This window comes from Tupaia chinensis, unplaced genomic scaffold (assembly GCF_000334495.1).
Source record: "Tupaia chinensis unplaced genomic scaffold, TupChi_1.0 Scaffold000159_1, whole genome shotgun sequence".
In the NCBI taxonomy this organism is placed as follows: Eukaryota; Metazoa; Chordata; class Mammalia; order Scandentia; family Tupaiidae; genus Tupaia; species Tupaia belangeri.
Genome location: NW_006159630.1, coordinates 9491277 through 9504319, shown reverse-complemented (window position 1 = coordinate 9504319; position 13043 = coordinate 9491277). Strand labels below are relative to the sequence as shown.

Sequence of the window (13043 nt, the reverse complement as noted above, 5' to 3'; positions counted from 1 at the left end):
GAGAGGGCAAGAGATTGGGGAAAGGTCTTTAACGACACCGTTTTCAGTAAACCTTTGGCCACCCATGACTCTCTTGGTCTACAAAGCTTAAAATAACTAAATTTGTATTTGACAAAGCCAATCCTTTGGTGGAAGAGGGTGTAAGCAAATCAGCAATCTCATATGCCGTCTTCACTGACAAGCACCATCTAGAAGATTGGGAGGCAGCTTTAGTCCAGGCTACTCAAGATTCCAGATGAGAATCATCTCACATACCCTTGTGCACCCAGGCGGCCTGGCCTGCTGCATCCTGAGGCCCCCTCAATACTTAGTACAGAGGGGGTGGGCCCTGACCATTGCTATGGCAAGGACACCCAGGATTGAAAGTGGTGCTTGCCTGTCTCACCTTGGACAAGTAAAAGTAGTTTCAGATACTTCTTTCTTGCCTCTATTAGGTTCTGTCCAGAGCTGGGCTGCTGGCTTGGAGGGAAAGTGTGATGGGTTGGAGAGAGCTAGAACTGTGAGGAGCAGGTTAGTGGACTGATCTGTGCTGCCCTCCGTACTTTCCTTTCTCCTCCCCCTCCCACCTTCAGTTCAGAAAGCTAGGGCAGAATCAGCTTTCCGGCTGGTCTGATGCTTTTCTCCTCAACAATCTGCTTTCCACAAAAAGAGAGAAAAAAGTGTTCTAAATAGAGCGGAACTGAGAACGGGGCTGCGGCCCGGATGAAGTCTTCCCCTCCCCAGAGAGCCCAGCATCCCACATGGTGGCTGGTCTGCCCCCAACGCCGGTACTCAAAGCATTCCTGACCCAGGGGCACCCAACCCTGACGGCAGGCACAAAGCTACCACGAATGGATTTTGCTTCTGCAGCATTTCTTCTGGGCTGTATCCCTCCTCCCTCCCAGGCATCCCAGATGCCTTCTCCAGCCTTGAGGTCCCACTCCCCTTGGAGGCATCTAGGGGATCCTCATCCAGGCAGGAACTCAAAGCCTCACTCCAGTCAAAATTCACCATTAACTTGTGGAATGAGGCTGAGTTAACCCACCTGAACCTCAGCACTCCCAAGACCCAGGTCTGAGAACCAGGGCCATAGTCTCTCTGTCCCCACATTAGACTATAGAATAATAATCTTTATTAAGTTAGCATCTCCCTTTGTTCCCCAGGGAGCTGAGCACCAGCTTAGGGGTGCATCCTTAGGCATTCCTCCTCTCTCGTGGAAGTCTCCCATCCACCAGACACAGAAGCAGGAGCATCCTGGGAAACCCAGGCATGACGCACACATAGTTCTGTTCATCTTCCTCACTAACACGCACGTCATTCTGTGGCCAACTAGGTTTTGTTAATGAGGCTCTTACACTCTCTGGAGTAAGAATCCAGCTTTACAGGCCCCACAGTGACCCAGCATCGAAGGCAGTAGGGCCAGTGCTGCAGACCATGTGGGATGGCTCCAGCTTGGCATCCCATGTCTACTAGCAAGTTTGATCCTGGCTGGCTTCTGAGCTGAGGGGAAGATTGCGACATAAAGACCCTGTCAGGATTGCTTCGCTCTCTCAGGAGATGAATAAATAAACTTTTTAAAAAGAAAAGAAAGTAGCCAGCCATGTGGGCATAGCTATAAAGCCATGTTCTGCACTGCTGAAACCACATGGAAAGGTGTTGGGTTCACATCTCAGAGCTTCCACATACACACAGGTATATGCATGCCTAAGGTCCTGGGTGGCTGGGGATGGATCATGGCATGGAGAACTTTTTCTCTCCCTCTCTTGGAAGAGATAAATAAACTTAAAAACAAAAAAGAAAGAGAAAAAAGGAAGGGAAAAAAAATTAATCATACCCTTTAACCCTCAAAGACAGGGCTCCCAAAAAGGAAAAAGGACAACTTCTTTCTTCATCACATCACCAACTCATAATCCAGGTACCAAGGTCCCGTCAGTGACACCGTGACAGCTCTGCAATGTCTCTGAATCAAGGCTGTAGGGTGGCTATCAGAAGGGCAGAGACAGGCTGAGGGGTTCATGAGGAGGCAGTGCTGGTGCAGCCCACCTGCCCTCCACCCCAGCCAGTTTCTTGGGCCTTCAATGAGCTCAACCTTACGGAATCTGAAGCCAAACAGATCCTGTGATGTATCCTCTCTCTGCAGCCTCCCTGAGTTCAGCACCTCTGAGAAAGTCGTCAGTCCATCCAACCAGGCAAAGGCAAGAAACTTAGAAAGTGAAATTAAATGGAAAATGAGAGCCACCAGCACATATCACTGGCAGCGGAGGGTGGACATCCCTCCTCTCCATCCTAACCCTGAAGGAAAATAAAAAGGCGGGGAAGAAAGAAGGGACAGGGGACAGTCAAACACAGGCAAACAGAGACCCCTGGTAACAGTGCATTCCAAACAAGAAGCCTTCTTCGAAGGTGTTTTTCTGTTTCTGTTTTCTTCTCATTGTCTTATGTATTTCTGGGCTCTGAAAAATGCAACTCCCCTCTAGCCCCTTCCTCTAAAGTCTGATTTAGAGCAAGAGAAACAAAAATTAAAATGCTGAAATGAGGTATTTTTCCCCCTCTGGATGAACTGTCGTACAAGGAACTACCTGCTGGGGTCAGGAAACATGAGACCAGTGGCTCTCTGCTCACACTAGAACCCACAAGGGGGTCACAGTGAAGAGCAGCACAGAGAGATGGTCACACACACACACACACACACACACACACACACACACACACAACTCCTTTGTATCTGCTCCGCTTTTATTGGAAACTGTTCCTCTCCTCTGCTTCACCTCCTCCCCCCTTCGTTTTCACTCAGTCAGCGCTAGGATCCCCTGGAGAGGAGCAACTTCCAGCCAGGGTAAAATGCCCGCCATGTCAGCACCCCAGGTGACGCCCAAGGGCGAAGGGCTGCTGGGAAGGCCCCAGGGCAGGGGAAGGAGTGGCTCCTTGGGCTCTGATAGGAAGCATGCTTTCTGTACTGCTAGGTGTGTGATGCTCAGAAGGGAAAGGCATGATCAAAATCAAAATAAATAGCCAGCGGAAACAGGCACCCCTCCCTGGGAATGGTAATTGCTCAGAATGAAAGTTTATCCAAACACATGAGAAAAATGGTTCTTGTTGGAAGACAGGGAAAGGAACGCTCCTTACTGGAAAGAAAATTTGTTTATGACATTTTATTTGCTCCTTATTTTTTAATGCTCTTCTGGACCCATGGCCTGTAAACAGACCAGCTTTTCCATTCTCTTGTGGTGCCAGGCGGGCCCAGAGGGAACAGACCAAGCTGGTGCCAGACTCCTGGGCCACTGAGGTCTCACAGCGAGGAGAGCCAACGCCTGGGCCAGGGGGTCCGCCAAGGGGACTTGTTGGCCTGTAGGGTGAAGAGAAGGGTGTAATTCGAAACCTGGGTGTGGAAACGGGGAGAAGGCTGTCAAGCTTGCAGGCTCCCCACAGCTTGGAAATCCGCTCTTCTCTCAGCCCTCAGTGGAGGAAGCAACAGAGAGGACTTCATACCCAACATATACATCCAATGCAGCATTCTGCAAGGTCTCCCCGGTCAGCAAAAACACAGATTCCAGAGAGAGTTGGCTTTTGGGAGAACAAAGCTTGACTGATGAGTCAGATGAGACTAATGGGACACCGAGAATGCCCAGGAAGTAGAAAAGGCACTTCTTTGAGGGCCGGTGTGTGCGACTTAGTTTCACCCCTCAATACCAGACAAAACAACCACAGTTGGGGAGGGCCAGCGACACCGCCGCACATCTGGACTACACAGACGCAGTGGCAAAGGTCCACACTCGAAGTTTCCGCTTCTCGTTTGGGCATGGAGACTTTCTGTGCCAAAGTTAAGGCAAATGGGCCTCGTAGCTCCACATTCAGAGCTAAGACCTCCCAGAGGTCCAGGTCATTGTTCCTGGCACTGTTCTAAGTGCTGGGCCTGTAGTAACTCACTTAAACCTTGCAAGGACCCTAGGAAATTGTTTTAAAAAAGAACATCGAGGCACAGAGAGGCAGGTTCCTCACTGAGGGTTGCGCCACTGGAGGCGAGTGGAGTTTTGTTGGAGCTTTGCCTCTGTTCTATCCTTCGTGACTCACTAAGCCCAGGCAGGGGTCTAAAGTCTCGGACATTTGAAGTAGAAGAGCTGTCAAGCTACCTACCCAGGCCTGTGACGATGGGCATCTAGAAGCCAGAACTCACAGGCCTTGGTGGCCACTGTGATGAAGGCCAATAAACTGCCCCACAGTGGTCCCAGCAGGAGGTGAGCTTATGTGGCAGAAGCTGCCAGCACCACCAACCTTCAGGTCCTCTCCTCCCAACCCTTCCTCCAGAGAGCTGGTCATTTCCCAGCTCTTACAGTTCCAAGTGTGGCCTTGTGACCAACTCCTGCCCATGGGTGTCCCTTCCAGACTAGAGCCATCAAACACGAACCTGACCTGTCGCAGAGCCCTCTGTTTGCTGGCAGAAAAGGAGGAAGCCCTGAGGGGCATGGTACCCTAAGACAGAAAGGCTCCCAACATTGCTGCATGAAAAAGCCCTCTGCCCCACCACTGCCAGCTCATAATGAACTGAAGTGTAGAAACACCCTAGAGGGGAAAACTGGGACCTAGAGTTTCTGTTATAGCAGCCGGCCATGACTAATAGAGTGACAGCCACAACATGGAGAAGTCGGAATGCCTGTACTTGGGGACAGGGGCACCACACGGTGTGTGTGCTATGACAACTCACTGAAACCCCCCCTTAGTCCTAGTTTCCTCATCTATGAAAATGAGGCCTCAGGGCCAGCCACATAGCCTAGTGGTTAAGGGAGCTGGTTCTCATGTGGCTGGTTTCAGTTCACAACCTGGCCCCATTGGCTTAAAAGCATGTCACACATGTGCATGCATGCCCCAAATCCCCACAGGATGGAGAAAGGAAGGCAGAGGGATTTCAGTGTGACCATGCCCTATTGGGGTACTTTCTGTCTTTCAATCTCTCTTTCTCTGTCTCTCTCTCTGGTAAGTGCATGTGACCTCTGGTAATTTAAAACTAACTAAAGAGGTCTCAATACCTCTCACAAAATCATCGTAATATTCAAATGAGCTTTGCAAAGAACTTCAAAATGTCAAAGCCCTGAAAAACCATCAGACTTTGTTATTTCTTGAATTGCCTGATTTTTATTTTCTTGGGGGGGGTATTGGAGAGATACGAAGACAGGTATATTTCTTTTTTTAAATTAGATTTTATTTTAATTTACATTTAATCACATTCATCCTTACAGTGTACAACATTGCTTTTTCCAGCATGAATACCATGCATATCAGTCAAGATAAAGACATTACTATATATGTTATTATCAGCAAATAACTTCACATTTTTTGGGGAATTAAACATACTTTTTTCCCTCCTGTTCCCCTCTGTCCCCCATTACCCACCCCCATATTACCCCGACATAAGTATTTCTGAGAGTGCTCCTGCCCCAGCCTCCCACCAGCTTGGAAGACAGGTGCACACAATGGCGTCCAGTATCTAAACTAGCGAATCTTTCCTTGGCTGAATTCATCTCATTTCTTTCATGTTGAGGCCGTTCTTGGTGATCATGATCCACGAATAATATTCTCTTTGTCCGAACTGTTTTACTTGTCTGAGGTAAGAAGAGGGTGAATTTTCAGAACTTTTCCCCCCTAAATAGGTGAAGCTTTGGCATACATTTCTGCTTTCATCGAACCTCCTCTTTATGCTCTTCTCTGTGGGAGAACAAGTGGGAACAGAGTCTAGGCCCACTTGCTCTCGAGGCCTCTTCTCCCTCTGTTCTGGGTCCCCAGGTTATAAGCCCTTGAGTCTCGGCCCAGCTCCTGTGACAAGAGATCACCCCAAGGATGTCCAACTTCTCTGCTTGCAACTGCTAGGAAAGCTCTTATCAGAGTGAGGAGTAGGCAGTATGACCCACCCAGAGGCCTTGCAGATCCTAACTGTGAGTTCAACTAGCCACTGTGGTTGGTTGCTGATTTGACATGTGCTGGCCTTACCTAAGCACACTGCAGGTGAAATCCCGAGAGCAGGGTCTCTCTTGAGGGGGGGTGTGTGTGTGTATGTGTGTGTGTGTTCTTTTTCTGCATTTCTCCCTTTTAAGAGAAATCTTTAAAAATTTTAAACTAAAGTGTTGAGTTTATATTTCTCTTTCCCACCTTAAAAATGAAACTAGCTCCATGGATACCTGCCAAAACAAAAAACATACACATTCCATTTTGAGAAGGATTTGTGCACGGAAACCAACCAAATAAGCAATAAACAAGTTCTCTCTGCTTCTCAAAAAACACTTTATTGATTAACAATGGGAAAACAAAAAACCAGGCAAATGTGGCAGTTCACACAGTAATACACTATTAGTGGGGAAACTCAACATCTCAACTCAACGTCTTTCCTGGGTCTCTACCATGGAAAAGCCACCATGCTCTGAACTTGAGGTCATTATTACCTTGGCTTTGAAAATGAACTCTCATTTAAAGTACTTGGTTTCAAAGTGACTGATACCTGTAAGTTCCTGTTTTCTGATGGCTAAATGAGGAAGCACATGAAATGTCCATTGCACAGCCTGCCAAGCGATCCTGAACATGACTGGGAATTGCTGGGACGCATTTCAATGAGTAAGGAATGACACAAGTATTGCTATTATAGAAAAGAAAGAGAGAGAGTGTTGGGGAGGAGGGAGCTAAAGTGAGATATTAAAGTGCCTAGAAGAAAAGATCAGTATTTCTGAGTGCCTATAAGATGTCAGATACTTTAAAAGAATATGCCAGGGGCCCTGAGATGGTGACACAGCAGTAACACGATGTTCTGCAATGCTGGAAATGGATGGAAGATCAGAGTTCAGTTCTTGAGTCGACCTATAGACACAGGTGTGTACACATGCACCCATGATCCTGGCTGGCTGGCAGGACTGCAGCGTGAGACCCTGTTGAGGGTGCTTGTCTTTCTCTGTCTCTCTGTGTATCTCTCATAAAAGAAAAAAAAAGACATTTTACAAATAAATAAAAAGAATGTGTGAGAGAGAAATCACAACTAGTTGAGAGGGAAGAGAATCTAGGAAGACTTCCTAGAGAAGGGAGCATTTGAGATGAGCCTTGAAGGATTTTTAGGATCTCAGTAGCTTAGGTGCCCAATATCTATCTGTGAAAAGATAGCCTCTTCCATGAAGCATTGCCAAAGGGTTAAAAATCATGCTGAATTCAATCAAAATCATCATTGAAATAGGAGAGGAATGTCCTCAGTTAAGCAATTCCAGAACATTCCCAACTCTTGGCCACATGCATAGTGGTTGGGGAACCTTGATGTCCTAGGCAGACTAATAAGATGCACCCTCCATGGACAGGCAGCAGGGGTGGGCATGGAAAAGGACATTAGAGTCAGACTCAGAGTGGGGCATCCTGCTATACTGCATCCTAGCAAGCACCACCCGTGAGACTGAAGTCCCTAAGAATGGCAGTGCTTGCCTGCTTATTTATTTAGTTACTTACTTATCAGAGGGCATGTGCATACACCAGAGAGAGAGAAAAAGAAAAAGAGCCTGGTCACAGGGCAATCCCCCTTCCTCTAATCTTCTATCCTGTCAGAACCCTGGGCACACGTGCATATGTGCCTGGCATGTTTTTCAAGCCACCAGGACTGGGATTCAAACCATGGCCAGCCATGTGGAATCTGTCTTCTTCCACACAGCATTCAACCACTGTGCTACAGGGCTGCCCCTACAGTGCTTCAGAATGGACTAACTCACAACTGGGGATATTTTAAGCAAAGGGCAAAGACAGTTCCATCAAGCTTAGTTTCCCCACAGCTCATACCTGGAAACTGGATAGAGTAGTGGCTCTCCAGCCCATATAGTCCCCGTGTTTCACTTCATGGACAGTCACAAGCCCTGATCAGGCTGAAATCATCTGTCACCTGCAATGGGAAGTTTACAACTTAGAAACCGTTGAAATCTGTCCTTTCCTCATGCTTATCATTACACTCATTTTACGTAGAACAAGGGACAAGGCCTTCTTTGCCTTACAGCCTGGGACCTAATGTTGAGTTCAAGACAGAGGATGGTGTGGACCCATGAAGACCACCTGGGTCTTACTCCCCAAATCCAGCATAGCATGGGCACTGGCAGTCCCAGGCCAGCTGGATTCCTGAACAAAGACACTGTTGTGAGCAAGACAACACTGTTGGCTTTCCTCACCCCTCCAAAATCCAGACCTGAGTTACCAGGAAAGGTAGGAGTAGGGAAAAGGAGGAAGAAAAGCAGGAATCAGAAAACAATTTAAAAAAAAAAAAGCATGCGCAAGAAAGAGAGAGAGAGAGAGATAAAGAAAACTTTGAACAGAACTCAATAATCCCTAGTACCTATGATCAGCTGGACAGCATACAAAAGCCAAAAGGCAGGTCCCAGGATGGGTCAACTTAAGACTTAATATTTGCCTTTCACTAAGCAAACTAATAAATCCCCTACAGTTTTAGCCACGCAGCGCTTCCAGTTTTTATTTATTGGTCAAAATGGCAGGCAGGGCTTTTCCCCTCCCAGTCACCCTGGGGTAAACAGAAGTCCCCTCCACCTCTCCTGTCATCAGCTTGTATGTCTATTTGTCTTCTCCCTCAACAAACTTGAGTTCAGCACAACGGATGAGTGCAAACAGCTTTGAAGTTGTCTTTGGTAATGAACTTTGCAGGGCAGTCAGGTTTCCCCATTATGTAGCTGAAGGCAAAGGAAGAAAGAGCTACTGGGCAGGGAATGGCCAGACACCAGCTGGGTGGGCAAGGCTGAGAACTTGACCAGAGGAAGGGACCTTAAAGGAGCATCCAGACTGACTGCATTCCCTTCTCTGGCCCAACTAAGAGATGAGGAAAGGGAGACCCAGAGCAATGACCAGAGGGACTTACCTGGGATCTTAGAACTAGTTGGAACCAAAGCAGGACTGGTGTCTGGCTCTTTTCAGGCCTCCCTCCACCTATGCTCTGCCTATATAATCCACCAGCCTGGCACACAGGGTCTTACCTAAGGTCAGTGGTCACTGCGAAGGTTACTTTGTGCCAATTAAACTGCAGCCTCCAAGCAGAAGGGTCATTTCTCCGGGAGAAACCTCCATCAACACGACTCTTCACATTTTCCTATGGGGATTTCTGGGGTTATTTGAAGAGGATGAAAGTTTTCCTGTGGGTCAAATTTCAATGCAATGGGAAAATCTCAGAGGGAAGTCTGAACAAAATCTCGGGGGATAGGTGGCAGGGAGATTATCTGAAATGAAGATGTGCTCATAATGAATCGAGGCAAGATGCATACATGGATGAAGTAACTTCACCTTGAGCAATGTCTACTATACTACTCTCATAGGAGACAAACATTTCAAATCTTTAAAACATTTTTTATTTATTTCTAACTCACATTTAGTCACTGTTTATCTTTACGATGTACATGGTTTTTCCCATGAATGAATACAGTGCATATTATCAAGTCAAAGAGATTACCATATGCATTATCCTCAACAGATAACTTTTCACTTCTGTGTTTATTACATGTTTTGTTTTTCCCTGATCCCTTCCCTCTCGCCCCCTATTACCCACCCACCATTACCTGCCCCCTCCTATAGGGTCTCTAGTCTACAGTTATTCACCCTGCTATCATACCTTCCAATCTTTCAGTTTCTTGACGAAAAAAAAAAAAAAGAAAATGTTTAAGACATGGTCTCCTAGAAAACCACTGGCTTATGTGTCAAATATGACAGCACTTGGATGTCAGAGTTGGAAGAGGCTCCAGGAATCTCCTGGCCTGACTTCTCATTTTACATGGGAGGAACTAAGATGAGAGACTTTTTGTCTCCCTACCCCGTGTTTTTTACCAATATAAAACACACTACCTGGATCCAGAAATGAGAAACCAATAGATGTGGGGGAGAGCACAAAATGCATTACATTCCGATCTCATTAAGAAATTGACATTCAGAGTCAGCAGGTGGTGTGATGGTTAAGGCACTGGACTCCCACATAGCCCACTGCAGTTCAAGTCCCCGGTCTGGCAGCTTGAAAATCATGCTGAGTGCATGTGAGTGCATGCCCAAAATCCTAGGAAGAAAGTGGTAAAAAAGGGATTGTGGGGGTAGCCATCCTCCCTGGGGCGTGATTTCTCACTTTCCCTCTTACTGTCTCTCTCTGTCTCACTCCAACAAGCACACACATCCTATGGCAAAAATCTAAAAAAAAGGAAAAGGAAATTGACATTTGTGGCCATGTGGCAGTGTGGCAGTTCATCAACTACTCTTTCAGGTTCTACTGCTTCCCCATCAGGCTGATAATCACTCAGCTTTCTCTCACAGTCTTCTCCCCTCCTGCCGAAAAGGGGGCACAGCTGGCTCCCCCAGGTTAGACGACCCCTCTCTAGATGTTTGAAAGGGACTCCAGCATTCATCAGAGATGTATCTAGATAAGAGTAATGTCTTAGATCGCTTCAGTCGCTGGGATTCTGGGATTCCATGTGGATAAGGAGATAAGAAAGGAGGGGACTGCTGCCTTAACAGGCACAAAATCAGGTCTTCTTCTGGAACCAAAGAATGAATGTGGGATGTAAACCAAGGGACCATCTGAAATGTGCTCATCTGTAAAAAAGGAAATGGCTCCCAAGGAGCTGGGCTTGCATTTCTCAAATGGAGGTAACAGTTGTGAGAGTTGCAGGCAAACACTGATGTGTAGGGGGTGTCATAAATAATGAGAGAATGGTCGCTAGATGATTGCCCATCACTAACCTAGACTGTCGGGGCTCCATGGGGCCACACCACACAGGATGAGTGGACTCACCGAAGGCCCACGTTCCAGCATCGCAACAGTCATCCCTGCCATTCAGCAGAAAGATGGAGGCAGAACTTCCCAACAAGCAGCCACAACTTCAGGATGCCAGGTGATCCTGAAAACCTGGCTTTTCCTAAACTGAAAAAGAATACAGAATATAAAAAAAGAGTATAATCTGCTGTCAGACTGTGCTGCTTACTTGTTATGAACACCAATAAATTGGGCTGGCCTCACTCTCCTCTTGTCCGCCTCCCCCTTACCCCCTCCAAATTCCCCTCCCGTGTCCCAGATGAAGTCAGTGTCTGAAAAGGTAAGAATGAGCCGCGAGGTTCAACACTATCTGAGCTGAACCCAAACGTTATCTAGGAGACTTTGGAAAGTACATACTTATGGCCCGTTGATATGCCCTTGATATTTGAAAGGATTCTGGAGTTCAAAGGAATTTCAGGAAGTCCTCGGGCCAACTCTTGTGCTCCCCAGACAACGCTGTCCCCAAGATTTTAGCTCTTTGTCTTGGTCTACCAAAGTTGCAAAATTGTGTTCTTGGCTCATGACTCTACATATTTTCCACCATCGCCACTGGCTGGGCTAGTTTCTGTTTCTGAATGAACTTTGTTTTTAATGAGAACCATTTGTTTTACCTGTGTGAGTAGGACTGTATCCAAGGAATCCCTGACACCTTAAATGCCTCCCACATGCCCAGTCACATCACACTCTTTAGAAAGATGTGGTTTCCCCTGGTTCTCACACCTTGGTTTTTGTCAGTATCAGGCAACCCCAGCATGCTGGGAACAACTGATTTGGTCAGGATTGGTGCTTGGTCCAAGTATTCATCTATAGATGTGAGGCGGCCAACGAAGTGACCAGATACAGAGGTCTGAATGAAGAATGCCCAAACCAAGCATAAGCATCAGGCCATTACTGCAGGAAAGGTAGACCCAGAGGCACATGACGGCTTTCAGAGTGAAAGGAACAAGGAAGACTTAACCGATTGTCGGTTGTGTGTGTGTCATCAGCACACGTCGGGGAGGGACAGTTCTGAGAAACACCACCAACCCACTTGCTGTGGCTAGTCTGTCATGAAGCACCATCATCTGACACGGACCTCAAATACCACTTGAGAGAAAAGGGTCTTCACAACTGTATCTCTGTGTCATAGAAGATAGTTGAAGCAAATGACAGGGTTTATTTTTGCTCTTCCTGGTATACACCTGTGTGTGAACCCAACAAAGAAAGCGAACGCACTGAGCACCAGTCTTCACGATCCAGCTCCCCTCCTGAGGACTTCTCCAATGGCCCTAACATCTGCCCAAGAGCCTGAAGAACCTTCACACTGATTCATGCATCACTCTGGAAATAGGGAGGCCAGACTTCAAATAAATGGGAGGGGTAGTATCAAAGGCTGCTTGCAACACACGAACACTGGTTCTTTAGAAGGAACAGAAACAAGAAATTAAGATCCCATTCGACCCAAGTGTAGTTAACTATTCACTCTGTATCCGGCTGGAAGATAATGGAGCAAACAAGAATGGCTGAGTCCAAAGGCACAGCAGCGAGGGAGGTGGGGGGCAAGAGAGGGTGTGGCAGAGGCCCTCCAGTTGCCAGGGAATAGGGTGGGAGAGAGTCTCATGAGCAGTAGCAGAAGAAAGGGTTTCCCCAAGCAAGAAGGGCAAGGTATGGGATGACAAGTCGTCTCCAGCTATAAGTCACTTCTGGCCATGCATCTCCCTGCCCGTTGGGGTCAACATGCACACCCTTGCTCTGTGTGAGGGTTTTTGCTTTCTATCCGAATATCTCCTCAAATCCAGAAATTTCTTCTTTCTCCAAAATCAGAATTCTTGATTCGCTCCAGAGCCTTTGTCTCTCAGGAGTGATCTGAATTTAGCAAGGTCCTTCAAGGGGTTGCTGGTAGCAAAGGTGGGTTCCACTGAGCTTCCTGGTGGGTATGTAGGCCAGGAGGTCAGCCCTGGATCAGTTCTTCCCAGGCCTGTGGACCAATGCACAACATCAGAGTTAGACTTCAGCTTCTGCCTGCTCAACAGGCATCTCAGGGGTAAGCATCAATGTCCTGTCTTTGTCCATAATGTTCTAGGTACTTAACAGAACAAACACTTCGGGATCAGGGTTTAATAATGAAAAAAAAAAAGGCCTATTTATATATCTTGAACTCCCCACACAGTCAATCATCACCAGCATCCGTCTACACAAACCCCCCTACTACACCCAGAGCTGATTTTTAAAAAGTCCGCCGACTACAGCCAGCTCAAGGGAAGTGGGGCATTTTGTTTTCAAC

General features: G+C 47.1%; 1 long non-coding RNA gene across 2 annotated transcripts; it reads right to left on the bottom strand.

The window, feature by feature from the left end:
* Positions 1-6958: 6958 nt before the first annotated feature.
* Positions 6959-12731, bottom strand: LOC102485268 (uncharacterized). 2 transcript variants are annotated; one of them, XR_003548973.1, is made up of 4 exons: positions 11856-12731; positions 10708-10888; positions 8967-9122; positions 6959-7873 (listed from the first exon to the last, which is right to left on the bottom strand). It is a non-coding gene; the product is annotated as an uncharacterized LOC102485268 (long non-coding RNA). The 2 variants fall into 2 exon arrangements; XR_003548972.1 differs by having other exon boundaries at positions 10760-10888.
* Positions 12732-13043: the final 312 nt, after the last annotated feature.